Source organism: Salvelinus sp. IW2-2015, linkage group LG20 (assembly GCF_002910315.2).
Source record: "Salvelinus sp. IW2-2015 linkage group LG20, ASM291031v2, whole genome shotgun sequence".
Classification (NCBI taxonomy): Eukaryota; Metazoa; Chordata; class Actinopteri; order Salmoniformes; family Salmonidae; genus Salvelinus; species Salvelinus sp. IW2-2015.
Genome location: NC_036860.1, coordinates 12,543,592 through 12,559,569, shown reverse-complemented (window position 1 = coordinate 12,559,569; position 15,978 = coordinate 12,543,592). Strand labels below are relative to the sequence as shown.

The 15,978-nt window shown below is 42.1% G+C and overlaps 1 pseudogene; it reads right to left on the bottom strand.

Annotated features, from left to right (window-relative positions):
- LOC111981606 (GEM-interacting protein-like) overlaps window positions 1–15,978 on the bottom strand; it is a 59,365-nt pseudogene that overhangs the window by 21,907 nt on the left and 21,480 nt on the right.

The window sequence follows — 15,978 nt, the reverse complement described above, 5'->3', positions numbered from 1 at the left end:
GTTAGTACCACTTAAATCTTGCTGATCTCCTTTAGATAAATGACTCTCGCTGGCTGGTGTCAGCGTTGCAAACCAATTCAACCAGTGGAGGCTGGTGGAAGGATCTATAGGAGGATGGGCTCGTGTGTAATGCTGGAATGGAAGAATGGAAACGGAGTCAAACAGGTGGTTTCTATAGGTTTGCCGTGTGATACTGGTCCATGTATCCGTTCTAGCCCAATGAGCCCTCCTATAGCTCCTTCCACCAGCCTCCACTGCATTCAACTGACCACTGTCCACAGTGGCTCAGACCTCTGACCATAGCTCAGACCTTTCCCTCTATGTTGACCACTTCCCCTACACTGTCACTCTGACCTCTCTCCATTTCCCTCAGGGTAGGTTATACCGCTCCGTAATACCCTAACTGTTCTCAGGGTAGGTTATACCGCTCCGTAATATCCTAACAGTGTTCCTCAGGGTAGGTTATACCGCTCCGTAATACCCTAACAGTGTTCCTCAGGGTTGGTTATACCGCTCCGTAATACCCTAACAGTGTTCCTCAGGGTTGGTTATACCGCTCCGTAATACCCTAACAGTGTTCCTCAGGGTAGGTTATACCGCTCCGTAATACCCTAACAGTGTTCCTCAGGGTAGGTTATAATGCTCCGTAATACCCTAACAGTGTTCCTCAGGGTAAGTTATACCGCTCCGTAATACCCTAATGTTACCGTAATACCGCTCCGTAATACCCCACCCTAGTGTTCCTCAGGGTAGGTTATACTGCTCCGTAATACCCTAACAGTGTTTCTCAACCTAAGGGGTCCGTGATATCTTGCTGTCCCTGAAATTGTTAATTATTTTCTCGGATATCCAGTTTTGCTCACTAGGAATGTAAATGGTCCCTATAACAGTCCTTGTAATACCGAAGTTTTACCACCAGAGGGTACTGTGGAGAATACTGTTAATCCTTCCACACAGGGTTCAACCAYAAGGTCTATTATCCTATTACAGTTGAGGAATAAACACACATTCTCTAATGGCAGTGTAGGCCTACTTAACTGCTTGTCTTTCCTAGGAGAAGAGCTTTGGTTCCTGTAGTTACTGCAGTTCCATACCAGTAAAATAACTTTTTTACAGAGGGATAAGAGAGCCTTTCGTGTTGTCCTAAAATTATTCTTGTTTATCTTATGTCTCGAGAAGGCTTAACTGTCTATGAATGCCAGAAACATGGTATATACTTCACATTTGGTGTGTGAACTATTTCATTTGTTTATATGCAAAGCACATTGTTCACATGCAAGCACATATTTACAAATATATGTGTTTGTGAATATGTTATAATTGGGTAGTTGTGTCCATTTGTTACTTTGAATGAGTCTGTACCACATTGCAGTGATACACTATGGGCCATGCCCTAATTTGAGATAGGTGCACTTAACTTTAATTAAATCATGTGTTTATGTCAATGTAAGATATGCAAGTATGAATATGAGACAGACAGACTGACAAGCAGGCAGACAGACAGAAACAAACACACCCACACCCACGTACACACAGGCAGACAAACACAGAAACAAACACATCCACACCCACGTACACACAGGCAGACAAACACAGAAACAAACACATCCACACCCACGTACACACAGGCAGACAGACACAGAAACAAACACACACACCACCCAAGTACACACAGGCAGACAGGACACAGAAAACAAACACACCCACACCCACGTACACCACAGGCAGACAGACACAGAAACAAAACACACCACACACCCAACTACACACAGGGCAGACAGACACAGAAATACCCACACCCACGTACACACCCACGTCTCCACTCACCCAGGCTGATTCTCTTTTCCATCCAGGCCAGCAGGCCTTTGGCGCTAGCCGGCACCACATCTTCGGCATACTGCAGGCCAGCTCCACGCCTCCCTCAACAGCGACCCACAGAGCCAGGCTGCTTCCTGGGTGGATGGTGAGTACATCAAGCATCACTTGCATGATCCTCTACTACCTCACCCTGATGGCACACAGTCAGGAGGGCTTTTTACCCCACACACACACCACAACGGGCAGTCTGGACCCCCACGGGGCGTAGATCCAAAAAAGACCCCTCTCCCCCCTGATTCCCAGGGAAAAAAGCTGGGCTCACGGGGTATTGCTTTGTGTCCCATACTATCAATTAATGTGCTAAATCCGAATAATTTGTCATCCAAGAAACAAAAACAAAGCAATTTTAAAGAGAACAGACAAAAAAAGGGGTATCTCCCTATTTTCTTCAGTTCCGTTGAGTCATCAGAAACATAGCTCTGTTTCACAACAGGTTTTGTGTTTAGCCAAAACAAACTCTGGATGGAGAAGAGAGACTGTGAATTGACTGGTCATCAGGGCTTGTCCCAAGAGTCCACAATTGTCCAGTGCGCAGTTTCCCAAGTGGTCACTACTACACCACCACGAGTGGAGGTGTGGTCATAGGTTGGTTCATCTCAAAGCATGCATAGCTTTCGGTCATCTTGTTGGGAAATACTAAATGGTCCCAAGGAAATTCTCCAGTCCAGCCTAGACCAGCTGCTCCAGGGTAAACAGACTGTCTTTGACGGACAGAAAGTGAAGAAAGGAAAGAGAGAGAAAGGGATGGCCCGAGGTTCCCAACAGGCTTTTTAGACACCCTCCTCTCTCTTCCTCCCTTCTCCTCCATACCTCGTCTCATCTCTCCCTGGCTCTCTTACACATCCACACCTCCTCTTCTTTGCTCTGCCTCCCTCCAGTCCACTCGGGTGTTACCCATTGCTGCACTTCTGCCCCTGCACTCCTCGTCAGTATTCGCCGGACGCAGAAACCAGAAAGAGTACGAGAGTTCAGATCATCTAGGAAACGAGGAACGCGCTTCGATCCGTGATGCAGAGAGAGAGAGAGAGACGATGAGCGGGAGAGAGAGAGAGAGAGAGAGAGAGAGAAGAGAGGAGAGAGAAAATGTGTCGTCTGAGAAGATTACCCTGGCAACTTCTCGGTGCCAGAGTGCTGTAATCGATGTGGCAACAGCAGAGCGGGTGTTTTGTGTTATGGTTGTTATGGAAGTCAGGGCGTTGGTGTGACTGACAGCAGTCTGAAGTCAGTCAACTGCTCTCTCATCTTCCTCTCTGACTCAGTGGCAGCAGATGGCGACATGCAACAATCCTGCAACGCATGTCATGTGCTTTCTTTCTTCCTTCCTCCCGCACACTCCTTTCTGCTCTCTCTTTCCCTGTCATGTGCTTTCTCAGTCCTCTTTTCCCCCCTCACTCGTGATCTCGCAGCGTCACTCTCAGTACCGCTGTCCTTCCACTTCTTTGACCTGTCCACGGTCAAGCTGCACGCACAGGAATAGATTGTTGGATCTGTCAATACCGCAGTCTTCTGAAAAGTCCATATCCTGTTTCACTTCTTCTTCTCCGACACAGAGATGCATTGTGTCCTACACTCTATTTCTGAGCTCGAGTCCTCTCTGTGTGTTGTCACAGACGCCCCTCTCAGTTCCCAGAGTGAGAGCAGAGCATATAACGGGCTTCTCCCTTGAAACAAGTAACTCCATGTCGGAGAGCAAAATCCACCAAAAACGATGAAGACTTTCTGACCGAGTGTTGTGCTGCGTTGACCTCTCTCTCTCTCTCTCTCTCTCTCACTCCCTGTCTCCCTCTCTTGTGGGCTCCCCTTCACACTTTGGCAACGAGTGTCCCTGTGCCACTTGTGTGTGTGTGTGTGTGTGTGTGTGTATGTCCCCTCTCGCTCCGCTCTGCCTGTGCTGGCTTCTGGGACTAGGGATTATCCAGAGAGGGCAGGTCCAGATTGTGGAGTGACAGGCTTTAGATCACAACCAGGTTTTACCTCCTGGTGTGTGTGTGTGTGCGACTTGCAGACCCTGTCAAGAGGACTATGAGGGTGGATGTGGTGAGGATCGGGTTCGAGCTCAGTACAAACTGATTATTGATGCTCCTCCTTACAGCATTTTTTCTGTACCTGATCTCCCCCCCATCTCTCTCTTTCTCACCCTCTCCCAAGCTCTCTTTCTCTCTCTCTCCCTTTCTGTCTCAGTAGAGAGAACTTCACAGCTGTAGGTTAGTGGAATTACAGTAAATCAGGAATATTGATATACGACGGTCAGAATGTCAACTTGTGTTACACAAGTGCCAACAGCAGTTAGTTACACAAGCTCCGAACTCGGCCCATACTGTTATTTACCCTTGACACCAACTAACACAGATAAACAACACAGTTGACAACACAGTTGACACATATACAGTGCAAGGATCAATCAATGTCAACCCGACGGGACAGATGACAGGCATTACAGAAAGCAGGCCACGGCACGGACCACTCAACTCATCAGCCCTACCACCCTACCCCCACCGCTCGCCCCAATCCGCAGCCCCACGCCTCGCCCCTCCATTTGACTTATTACAGATCAGCTCCAAACTGGTGAGGGGGTAGCTGGGAGAATTTGGGATTGGGAAGAGTGGGTCGGGTGAGGGGGAGGGCAGGACTCTGTATTAGATGTAACTGAATRAAGAGAGAGGAGGAGGGCACCCAGAGGGAAGGTATAGCTATATGCTTAGTAACATGGTAAAGAAGAGGTGCTCCGGGGTGAAGTTTCCCCCAGGTGCAGATCTAGAATCAGCTTCCTCTCCCCCAATCCTAACCTTAATCATTAGTGGGGAAAATGCCAAATTGACCAAAAGATAATATTTGATCGTTTCAAATACATACAACTTAAAAGTGACCTATTACGACTCGATTTGACATCTTTTGGGCATCAGAGCAACATTTAGGGAATCTTATTTGAGTCAGAAAAGGATGTTCATATGATAGGTAAGATATATAAAACCTCGCAGAGAGCCTAACCAACTGACAATCTCGTAGAAAAAAAATATAAACTATTGAAACCAAGASTTAAAAAGAACGGATGTTGGCACAGGATGGAGGTAAAGTTGGAGCATAACGAAATAACGTAACACTTCACTTGACAGCCAGCGTCATAACACGTAACCATGTCATAATCTGTCGAAACAGCTGATGTACACTGTCATGACACATATATTTAGACCTGTTGTGACATATAAGAAACCTACATAAGACTGTCCAAACCCACAAAACCTACCACACAAGGCAAAACATTCCATTACACTATAGCCAACCTGTCAACAATATGTTTACGTTATATAACATTTTCTGAAATTGACCATATTAAAACTAACATTGTAATTGCGCACACATTAATGTCTGATATGCACCTATCCCAATGCTCTGTTGCTGATGACTGGGATGAATACAGGAGCAGATGTACGGAGCAGGACAAGACACCCGTGGTATACGGTCTGATATACGATAGCTGTCAGCTAATCAGCATTCAGGCCTCGAACCACCCACTTTATAAGGGAATGTACGTGATTGGCTTATACGATTATGATGGTCATAAGCCTTTATGACAGTGTCGTAGTATATTTTCGAGAAGTTATTTAAAATACAGTGCGATGAAAAAAACATGACTGTAAAGAATGTATTACAACAAACAACAAAGGACTTAAGAAATTAACTTTGAAACGAAAGGAAACTTCTTGGCAGGGAAAAAATACATTTGAATAAATGTGGGTTTTGACACTCGTATGTAGGTGTCATAACCATCCATAAAATAACGCAATATATGTCACAACAGGTGTAAATTATTGGGTCATGACAGTGTTATGACCATATTATGGCAGGTTATGACAAGTTCTGTCAGCTGTTATGACATATTATAGCATGGTTATGACCACGTAGGCTGGGTGTTAAGTAAAGTGCTCCCGAAATTACAGTTAACGAAAATGTATGCTTAACCCAGTATAAACTAATGTATAGAATTTATTATACAAGAGACAAAATTCACAAATTCTACAGCACAATGGCAGAGTCATGTCTGAAGTATAAAACTAATAATGACTCAACAATCCATGCTTTCTGGGAACGCTATAAAGTCCGGAAGTTGTGGGCGGAGCTAGACAGTTGGCTGTCAGAAGTATTAAAGTGTAAACTTCCCTTTAACCTGTCGGTCTGCATATTTCAAGACATGGCATATGGGGGTGTCGTGAGATACCCGATGGGTTGAACGATTCTCGTTTCATCGCTCATCTTGAAAAAAATAACGTATACTAAAAACGTGGAAATCAATCAATCCGCCATCATTAGCATAATGGACAAATGTCATGATTTATTATTTAAATATTGAAAGCGGGTGGTCTACGGAGAGAAATGGTGCTGTTTTAGGCCATGTGATGGAAAGTGATGCGGGGGCTGGAGATTGGGGTCTGTGCTTACGGGTCTGTGCAGTTGTGATGTAGTTGATGTTTGTCTGATGTTTCCGTTTGTATGTGTATATTTTGTACTGTTTCTAAAAGATCAAATAAAATCTTACAACACAAAAAAAAGATCAGCATCTAGGGGCAACCCACACCAAGAAGAGGTGACTGTCTGGTGCGCTGCAGTGGGTGACGTGAGGCCTTCCGTGGCGTGCAGCACAGCGAATAGGCACGGCTCCAGGATGTTTCCATTCTAATGTCTTATTTAAACACTGCTCTACGTGGTCGTGTAATCCTTAATCTGCATTACGGCAACGTGTGTCTGTGTCCATGGAATTGGGGTTTAATGGGGTCAAAGGACATCCCTACATACATACACAGTTCCTGGAGAAACAAGTGGGCTGCGTTCAGTAGGGGGAAAACATTTCAAAGCGTTGTGAATAAAAAATWAAAAAATGTTTTTCAGTTTCCATTGCAAAATGTTCTGCTACGTTGTGTCCTACTGAACAAGACCCTGGTCTAACATGTCCCCCTCTCATTCCTATTTCCCCATCATCTCACTAGTCTTCCTTTCTGTCTCCTTTGTAGTTTTTTGTCTCTCAGGCTGAACAATGCTCTTTTCATTACTCACTCTGTACTCACTCTTCCCCTCTGTCTGTTTCTCTCTTTTCCCTCCCATCCCTTTATGGAAAAACATGTGGAAAATCACGATGTTTTGCACATGTAACATTTTCTTTCACCTGTGAAATGTCACATGAAAAAAACATGTTGTTTTGGAACACTTCACATGTGATGATATTTCACATGATCACATAACCTTTCACATGCGGATTGACATTTTCACATGATGCCCTGCAGACAAAAWCATGTTGTTAGGATGTCGCCGGAACATCACGAAATAGCCGCAGTGTTTCCAACCTACATGATTACATTGCGTAYGTTTATTTATACAGTAATAATTATTCAACAGGTCCTCACCTGGGATTTGAACTCACAACCTCATGGTTCACAGCATTCACATCTTCCTGCTACACCACCATGTCTGTGTCAATGACTAGTGTCACCTGTATTCTTATACTTTTGACTTAATAGTAAATGTCAGCTTTGTATAATACACTCAAGAAAACTATTATATTTATCCTAGTTATTCATTCAGGAGTAATATTAAAACAGAATGATATGCCTCACCAACATTAGACAACTACACAGAAAACCCTCAAATTACTGAAATAAGTCAATGGAATCAATGATGAGAGAATAGTCATATTAACTGATATAAAAAAAAGCAGTGCAGCGAGGTATTATATGTAATGAACGTGTAGGGGACTTCTGAGAATGATACAGGCTTTGTGGCGCAGCAGAAAGATAAGCGCATTTCAAATCCCAGGTGGCGTCATATTGTCCTAATATTTATATATTTCTTCAGTCCATTCTTTGACTTTTAGATGTGTGCATTGTTGTGAAAACGTAAATACTACTGCACTGTTGGAGCTAGGAACACAAGCATTTCGCTACACCCAAAATAACATCTGCTAAATATGTGTGACCAATCAAATTTGATTTGATGTCAAAGGTAATCATGTTGTCATAGATTTTTTTTTTTTTTAAGTGACACTATTTTAGCTGATCGGCGTACCAGTTACCTTAAAACGCCTATACCATTTCATKACTTCCTTTAACTTTTTTCACATGTTGAGCTGAAATGTTCACGTGTGAAAACAAAAGAGACACAAATGAGGTCAGTTGTTCACATGTGCACACCATCTTTTCACATGTGGAATTTGCAGTTTCACATGTTAAAATCTAACTCTCACATGTGGAATTGCATTTTCAAATGTGTGAAAATCAAATTTGCACTTTCACATGAAAAACTTCCAAATGTTGTCACGTGTATTTTCATGGTATCACCTGTTGAAATGTTGCATTCCCATGTTATCATGTTTTCACATGTGCTTAAATGTTTTCACGTGTAGTTTCATGCTATCACATGCTTCTTTAACATGTCACATGTAATCATATTAACTTCACATGAGATCACATGTGAAATTGATGTCGTTTTTTCCGTAAGGGATATCCCCCTCTCTTTTTCCCCATCCCTCTCTACCTCCCCTATTCCTCCCTTTCTCCCTCACTCCCACATTTCTCCCTTCCTCTCTCATTCCCTCGACCTCTATCTCCCTCTCTCCCCCTCTCTCATCCCTTCCTTCCCCTCTTCCTTCCTCCCTCTCTCTCTCCTGTTTGATGGATATGTCTGAGTGGTAAACTAGAGAGCATCTGTCTGCAGCTCTAATCCTCTCTCCCTCCCCACCCTCTCCAGTCTTCTCCTAATCTCGTTAACACAGAGGCAATTAGCGCCACCGGCTAATTACACGTCAACAAGACAGATTGAATAGTTGGAGATCAACCACCGTGACTGGCTGTCACCCCACTAGTCCCGCCCACATCACTCATCACATCCCACCTGGATTGGCTGTCTATTAGTGTCAGTCACCAGTGTTTCCAGAAGAGAATGGCTTGGACTCTTGCATCCCTTTCACATAAAGACCAAAACCACACAAATTTACTGTGCCTGCATTTTTATACTAGATTTTTTTGGTATTTCTGAAAAGCATAGGGGGTAGAAAAACATATAAAACCCACTTAACACCTAGTTATGATTCCTGTATTTATACTGACCCTGTAACCAAAATACAGGTATTGGGTCTGTGTGAATGGTTCTCAGATTTTTTGCAGGTAAATTCATTAACACTTCCATTGTTTAACACATCCCTAATTTGAAATGCAAACAGCCCCCATGGTTCAACAACAACCCCCAACCCTTGGAATTTGCCAATTACCCACTGATATGTATAAAAGGGGTATACCTGCAAACAACTGGTAATAAGGGGCTGTTTGAAATAAATATTGCCTTACAGAGCATTCAGAAAGTATTCAGACCTCTTGACTTTTTCCACATTTTGTTACGTTACAGCTTTATTCTAAAATAGATCAAAAAATAAATAAATCCTCATCAATCTACACAATATACCCCATAATGACAAAGCGGAAACAGGTTTTTCAATTTTTTTCTCTCAAATGTATTAAAAATAAAAAACAGAAATACCTTATTTACATAAGTATATTGCTATGAGACTGAAATTGAGCTCAGGTTCATCCTGTTTCTTTTGATCGTCCATAAGATGTTTCTACAACTTGATTGGAGTCCACCTGTATTTTCAGGTGTCCAGGTGAGCCTGATTGGGTTTATTGGGTTCACCTGGTGTATGACTATTAGGTCCTCTGTGGACTGGGCCGGTTGCTCAGGTCTCTTGTTTTGTTTAGTGATTCATGTGCCAGTGCTTTGTTGTTTTTGCTGTGTAAGCTTCAGTAAATGTTCTGGATTAATCCTCACCTCTGCCTGCTGTGTTTCTCTGTGCCTGGGTCCAAGTTTGTACAAGACTTATTGTCACACCCTCTGGAGAGGTGACCAAGAACCTGATGGTCATTGTGACAGAGCTCTAGAGTTCCTCTATGGAGATGGGAGAACCTTCCAGAAGGACAACCATCTCTGCAGCACTCCACCAATCAGGCCTTTATGGTAGACTGGCCAGATGGAAGCTACTCCTTAGTAAAAGGCACATGACAGCCCGCTTGGTTTGCAAAAAGGCACCTAAAGACTCTTAGACCATGATCAACAAGATTCTCTGGTCTGATGAAACCAAGATTAACTTTTTGTTCTGAATGCCAAGCGTCACATTTGGAGGAAACCTGGCACCATCCCTAAGGTGAAGGAGGATGGTGGTGGTAGCATCATGCTGTGGGGATGTTTTTTAGCGGCAGGGACTGGGAGACTAGTCAGGATCGAGGGAAAGATGAACGGAGCAAAGTATAGAGAGATCCTTGATGAAAACCTGCTCCAGTGTACTCAGGACCTCAGACTGGGGCAAAGGTTCACCTTCCAACAGGAGTGGCTTCTGGACAAGTCTCTGAATGTCCTTGAGTACCCCAGCCAGAGCCCGGACTTGAATCCGATCGAACATCTCTGAAGAGACCTGAAAATAGCTGTGCAGCAACGCTCCCCATCCAACCTGACAGAGCTTGAGAGGATCTGCAGAGAAGAATGGGAGAAACTCCCCAAATACAGGTGTGCCAAGCTTGTAGCGTTACACCCAAGAAGACTTGAGGCTGTATCGCTGTCAAAGGTGCTTCAACAAAGTACTGAGTAAAAGGTCTGAATTCTTATGTAAATGTAATATTTCTAAAAACAATTTTTAATTTTTTTATTATGGGGTATTATGTGTAGATTGATAAGGGGAAAAAACGATTTAATACATTTTGGAATAAGGCTGTAAAGTAACAAAATGTGGAAAAAGTCAAGGGGGCTGAATGCTTTTTTGCAGGTAACATACAGTACCAYATCTTCTGTCTAAAATGGGTAATGGACACGAGGAACATATGGTGCTGGTGATAGAGATCACAGACGCTAGTCACCTTCAACACATTACAACTATAAGCCCTGTCCTCTAATTACTGCTGGCTGTTATGTAGCGAAATCTCTCTTAGCATTTACAAATGCCCTGCTGCACACCATGGATACTGAAGTCTAAGCCTAAACCACAAGGGTTTGCACATGTTACCAACTGGGCTTGAACCTGGGTCACCTGTGTGCTACATGCCTCAGCCTGCTGAGCTATAGCCTAAGTAGGTTTTAGCTGTGGGAGCTAATGCAAGTCTTTATGTCTCTGGCAAGGTTACTCATCACGCTGAACCAACAAACCTCCTCCGTTACGCACACCAGGGTTGGGGTCATTTCGATTGAAATAGAACAAAATGGAAAAACACACATGCATACAACACACCACATTCTGCATAAGCACTTTGTGACATCTGCTGATGTAAATAGGGCTTTATAAATACATTTGATTGTATTACAAACATACCTGATAGACCTCCATCTTTGTCATCACAATCTGCGGGGTAGACATCCTCACACTGCAGGGCAGAATACAGACCATTACACAGAGAAATGGATTTGGAGACAAGACGATATACACTGTACTTCATATCAGTAGAATATGAGCGGAACCTAAATTCAAATGATTCCCCTGTTGGCTAGTACAAACCGTACCAAAAGTATCAACACAACGGAGCACCAGGCTAGAAAAAAAATGTTGATTGATTGACAGAGATAACATAGTAACAATTGATTGATTGATTGTTTGTTTTTAGCCTGGGTATTTGTAAAACACTTTGTGACAACTGCTGGTGTAAAAATTGCTTTATAAATAATGTTGATTAGTTAATTGATTGACTGATAGTACTGCTCCCCCACCGTCACGTGATCCAGCTCAGTGTTGTCGGTGGTTTCCGTAGAGACGGTCTCAGCGATTGACTGGGAGTCAGGGTCTAGAAACATCTCCTCCACAGTGCTGATGGAGCAGAGGGCAGATAAATGTTATAATGGCTTTATGAAGCCTTCGTAAATCCTTTATAATTACTAGATGCTTCACTTAATATTTCTGGGCAAATTCATACTATACTTAACAAAAATATATTTTACTAAGTTACAGTTCATATAAGGAAATCAGTCAATTGAAATAAATTCATTGGGCCCTAATCTATGGATATCACATGACTGGGCAGGGGCACAGCCATGGGTGGGGAGCCAGGCCCAGCTAATCAGAATTTGTTTTTCACCACAAAAGGGCTTTATTACACAGAAAAATACTCCTCAGCACCACCCCACCCTCCTCAGATGATCCCGCCGGTAAAGAAGCCGGATGTGGAGGTCCTGGGCTGGCGTGGTTACACGTGGTCTGTGGTTGTGAGGCCAGTTGAACGTACTGCCAAATTTTCTGAAATGACGTTGGCGGTGGCTTATGGTAGAGACATGTACGTTAAATTATCTGGCAACAGCTCTTGTGGACATTCCTGCAGTCAGCATGCCAATTGCACTCTCCCTCAAAATGTGAGATATCTGTGGAATTGTGTAATGTGACAAAACTGCACATTTTAGAGTGGCCTTTTATTGTCCCCAGCATAAGGTGCACCTGTGTAATGATCGTGCTGTTTAATCAGCTACTTGATATGCCACACATGTCAGGTGGATGGATTATCTTGGCAAAGGAGAAATGCTCACTAACAGTCGATGTAAACAAATTTGTGAACACAATTTGAGAGATTTTTTTTTTTTTTGTGCATATGGAACATTTCTGGGATCTTTTATTTCAGCTCATGAAACATAGGACCAGCACTTTACATGTTGCGTTTATATTTGTGTTCAGAATATATAAAAGGTATTACTTTCAGGTCCTTACATCTGGTGCATTGACAAATGCGACATAACCCCTTTTCCACCTTGAATGATTTATGAAGCACCTAAAAAACCATTATGAAGGGTTACTCTTAAATAGGACCTATCAAACTAAGGTACAGTACCAGTCAAAAGTTTGGACACACCTGGAAAATAGTAAAAATAAAGAAAAACCCTTGAATGAGTAGGTGTGTCCAAACGTTTGACTGGTACTGTATGTACACATAGATGTAAGAGGAAGAATATACTCGGTTTATAATCTCACGTAGGTATACACTTCCTCTTTCTGGCAACTAGTAGCAGACCCCCCCAACAAATAAAAAAGTAATCCCTGCACTAACAGTCACATTGGTCTTTCTTACTAGCTCACTGCTGATAATTGCCTTATTGAGGAAAGGTTTTACTTACTATGAATGTGATATGTGATTGTCTCACCGAGCTACCTTAAGATGAATGCACTGTAAGTCGCTCTGCATAAGAGTCTGCTAAAGGACTAAAATGTAAAACATGTCAAGGTGTTCTGAATGATGGACTGATTATGATGTGGAGGGTGACAATGGTAATAAGTGTACACGATGAGTGAATCTAAAAGTCAGACTTACGAGTTGACCAAAGAGAGTTCAAAATTATCGAAGTCCCGGAAGATCTCACTGTAGCGCTTGGTCTCTGATTTGTCGGGGACCTTCACATCTGGGGTAAAAGATGGAGGACAAACATGTGAGCAAGAGAGGCCAAATGCTCTTTCTTTTTCATAAAATAAATATAACACAAAAACACACAAGTTGAAATTGCTTTTTGCAGCTCCGAAAAAAGGGATCTGTAAAAAAAGAAAGAAAGAAAAGCTTACGAAATAACATTCTATTTTTAGAAATAACAAATAAAAGGGGTAAACCAACAGCCGACACCCAGTCGTTAAACAATGTGCAAGGAAATAAAGACGTTCGTGGGTTTGAACGGTGGTGGTGGTGGTGACTGAGGCCTCAGATGTGTGATTGTATGCTCGTGTAAAAGGCATTAGCTGTAACACTGTTGTCTTTCAATTCCCCAGCCTCTGGTGAAAAACACATATCACTGTCGGTCACCCATTAAATCACACTAAGTACTGCTGAGATGGCTCAGAATGGTTTTAAACTTTGTGTGAACGGCAGACAAGCATATTTACTTGTTATATAACATCTAATATGGGAAGGACTGCAAATAAACTGAGAAAAAGAGAAATGCAACTCCAACAAAGGGGTTCTGTTCATTTGATACATAGATAGTGGAATGCATTTCCTAGGACAGACTGAATGCTGTGCTCACTACTGAGTGCAGCGTTAATCCTGAATTAAACAGGCTAGGCATTTACAGTACATGACTCAGCTGGGGAAAATACAGGTTGATGACGCCCAAAACTGAACGATGGTACATTAACCCTGAGTGAACTACAACCAGGGTTGGGGAGTAACGGATTACATGTAATACCTGTAATCTGTTACATTACCAGCAAAATATTGTCATCAGATGACCAATACTTTTGAAAAATGAGATGATTACTCGAGGAGTACTATTAAATTCAGAAAGGATGTTAGTGAGAGAAAAAAATATTTGACACTTCTGTTTTCTTAAAGACACTAAAATCAGCATTGAAAAAAGGCGCAAATGTAAATTTGTTCCACCTGAGCGAGTCTGACCACAAGTAGAGACCGCTATGATGACGCACCAAATGTGTTTGATGGATCGCGGGAAAAGAGCAGGAATAGGCTTTTGTAGGCTACAGGTCGTTGTGGATGGCTGTTCACAAATCTAAATGTGTATTTGAACATGATAATGGTTGAATTCAAGAAGTTTAAGCTGCTTATCAATCATTGTTTTTCAAACCAGTGGACAGCCAGTGAAAAATGCGCTCTTGCAACAGCTGCATAGCGCGGATCCAAGCCTATGGAATAAAAGTGGGGCTTGTATTGCTCAATCTAATTCATGCTGATAAAAAAATAATCCATAGTCCTAATGCACACTTGCTCAAATTTGCACACTTTTGATAGATTTAAAGTGGTAATCTGTAGTTGCTACATCTATTTTTGGACTTATAAATGATATATACAGTACCAGTCAAAAGTTTGGAAACCTACCCATTCCAAGGGTTTTTCGTTATTTTTACTATTTTCTACATTGTAAAATAATAGTGAAGACATCAAAACTATGAAATAACACATAAGGAATCATGTAGTAACCAAAAAAGTGTTAAACAAATCCAAATATATTTTAGATTCTTCAAAGTATCCACCCTTTGCCTTGATGACAGCTTTGAACACTCTTGGTAAAGTATGCCATTCCATTTTTCAACTAAAATCAATGAGGCCAATCAGTCCTCCGCGACAACAAAATCATAAACAACAGAGTAGGGCTGGCTAATAAGTACTTAGTTTTGGGGTCATGCTCAGGTAAATCAATTTGGCTAATCTATACTTCCATATTTGCAAGTCCTATTCTTGACGATCAAGGTGTATAACATTTATCGGAATGACTGGAACTCTGATAGACTTTGGTTTTTAATGTAAAGATATAATTTAATCATATTATTATATGTAGTAGAAAGAAAAAGCCTACATAACCAACCCATAAAGTAAAATGTAACATCCATATACAGCTATGTAAACTTTAACATTGATTTATCCTGCAAAAGATGTCGTTCAATTGGTAAAATACATTTTTGTCTTCTTCTAATGCCTCTTAAAGGGAAAGTAATCTAAAAGTAACAGAATGTAATCAGATTACGTTACTGAGTTTGCGTAATCCAAAAGTTACATTACTGGTTAAAATTTTGGACAGGTAACTTGTAACTGTAACAGATTACATGTAGAAAGTAACCTACCCAACCCTGACTACAACCTAATGCTGTAGTCTCACTCAACAGACGTTTGCGGGCTAGCATCATGTGCTGAGACTGCATATGAGGCTTACAACATAAGGGACCTGTTACAATTGAAACTGACTGTGTTTCACTTTAACGGCAGTCAATATGCAAAAACACTCAACTCCCAGTGTAGATATTTTTTCATCTCACCTCCCTCTCTCTCTCTCGCTCTGTCTCCATTTAGGTCAACCACATCCTGCTTGTGATGTGTGTCATGTTTTGCTCAGAAGACACAAAGGTCTTGTTTATTCACCTTAGCAGAGTTCTGTTCATACGGCAGTAGAAGACCGGTAAGACATAGTAGAACTGTACACAACCAAGTTCAACTCTATAGCGCAAATTACATTTAAAAGCAATGTTCCCTCCTACACGGAAACTGCATTCACGGTAAACGCTGCACATGGCGGCTCAATCAGAAATTACCTTGAAATATTAAGCGAGCTATGGTGCTGAACTTCGGCAATATGGATTGAATCGAGCCCTTAGTCTAACAG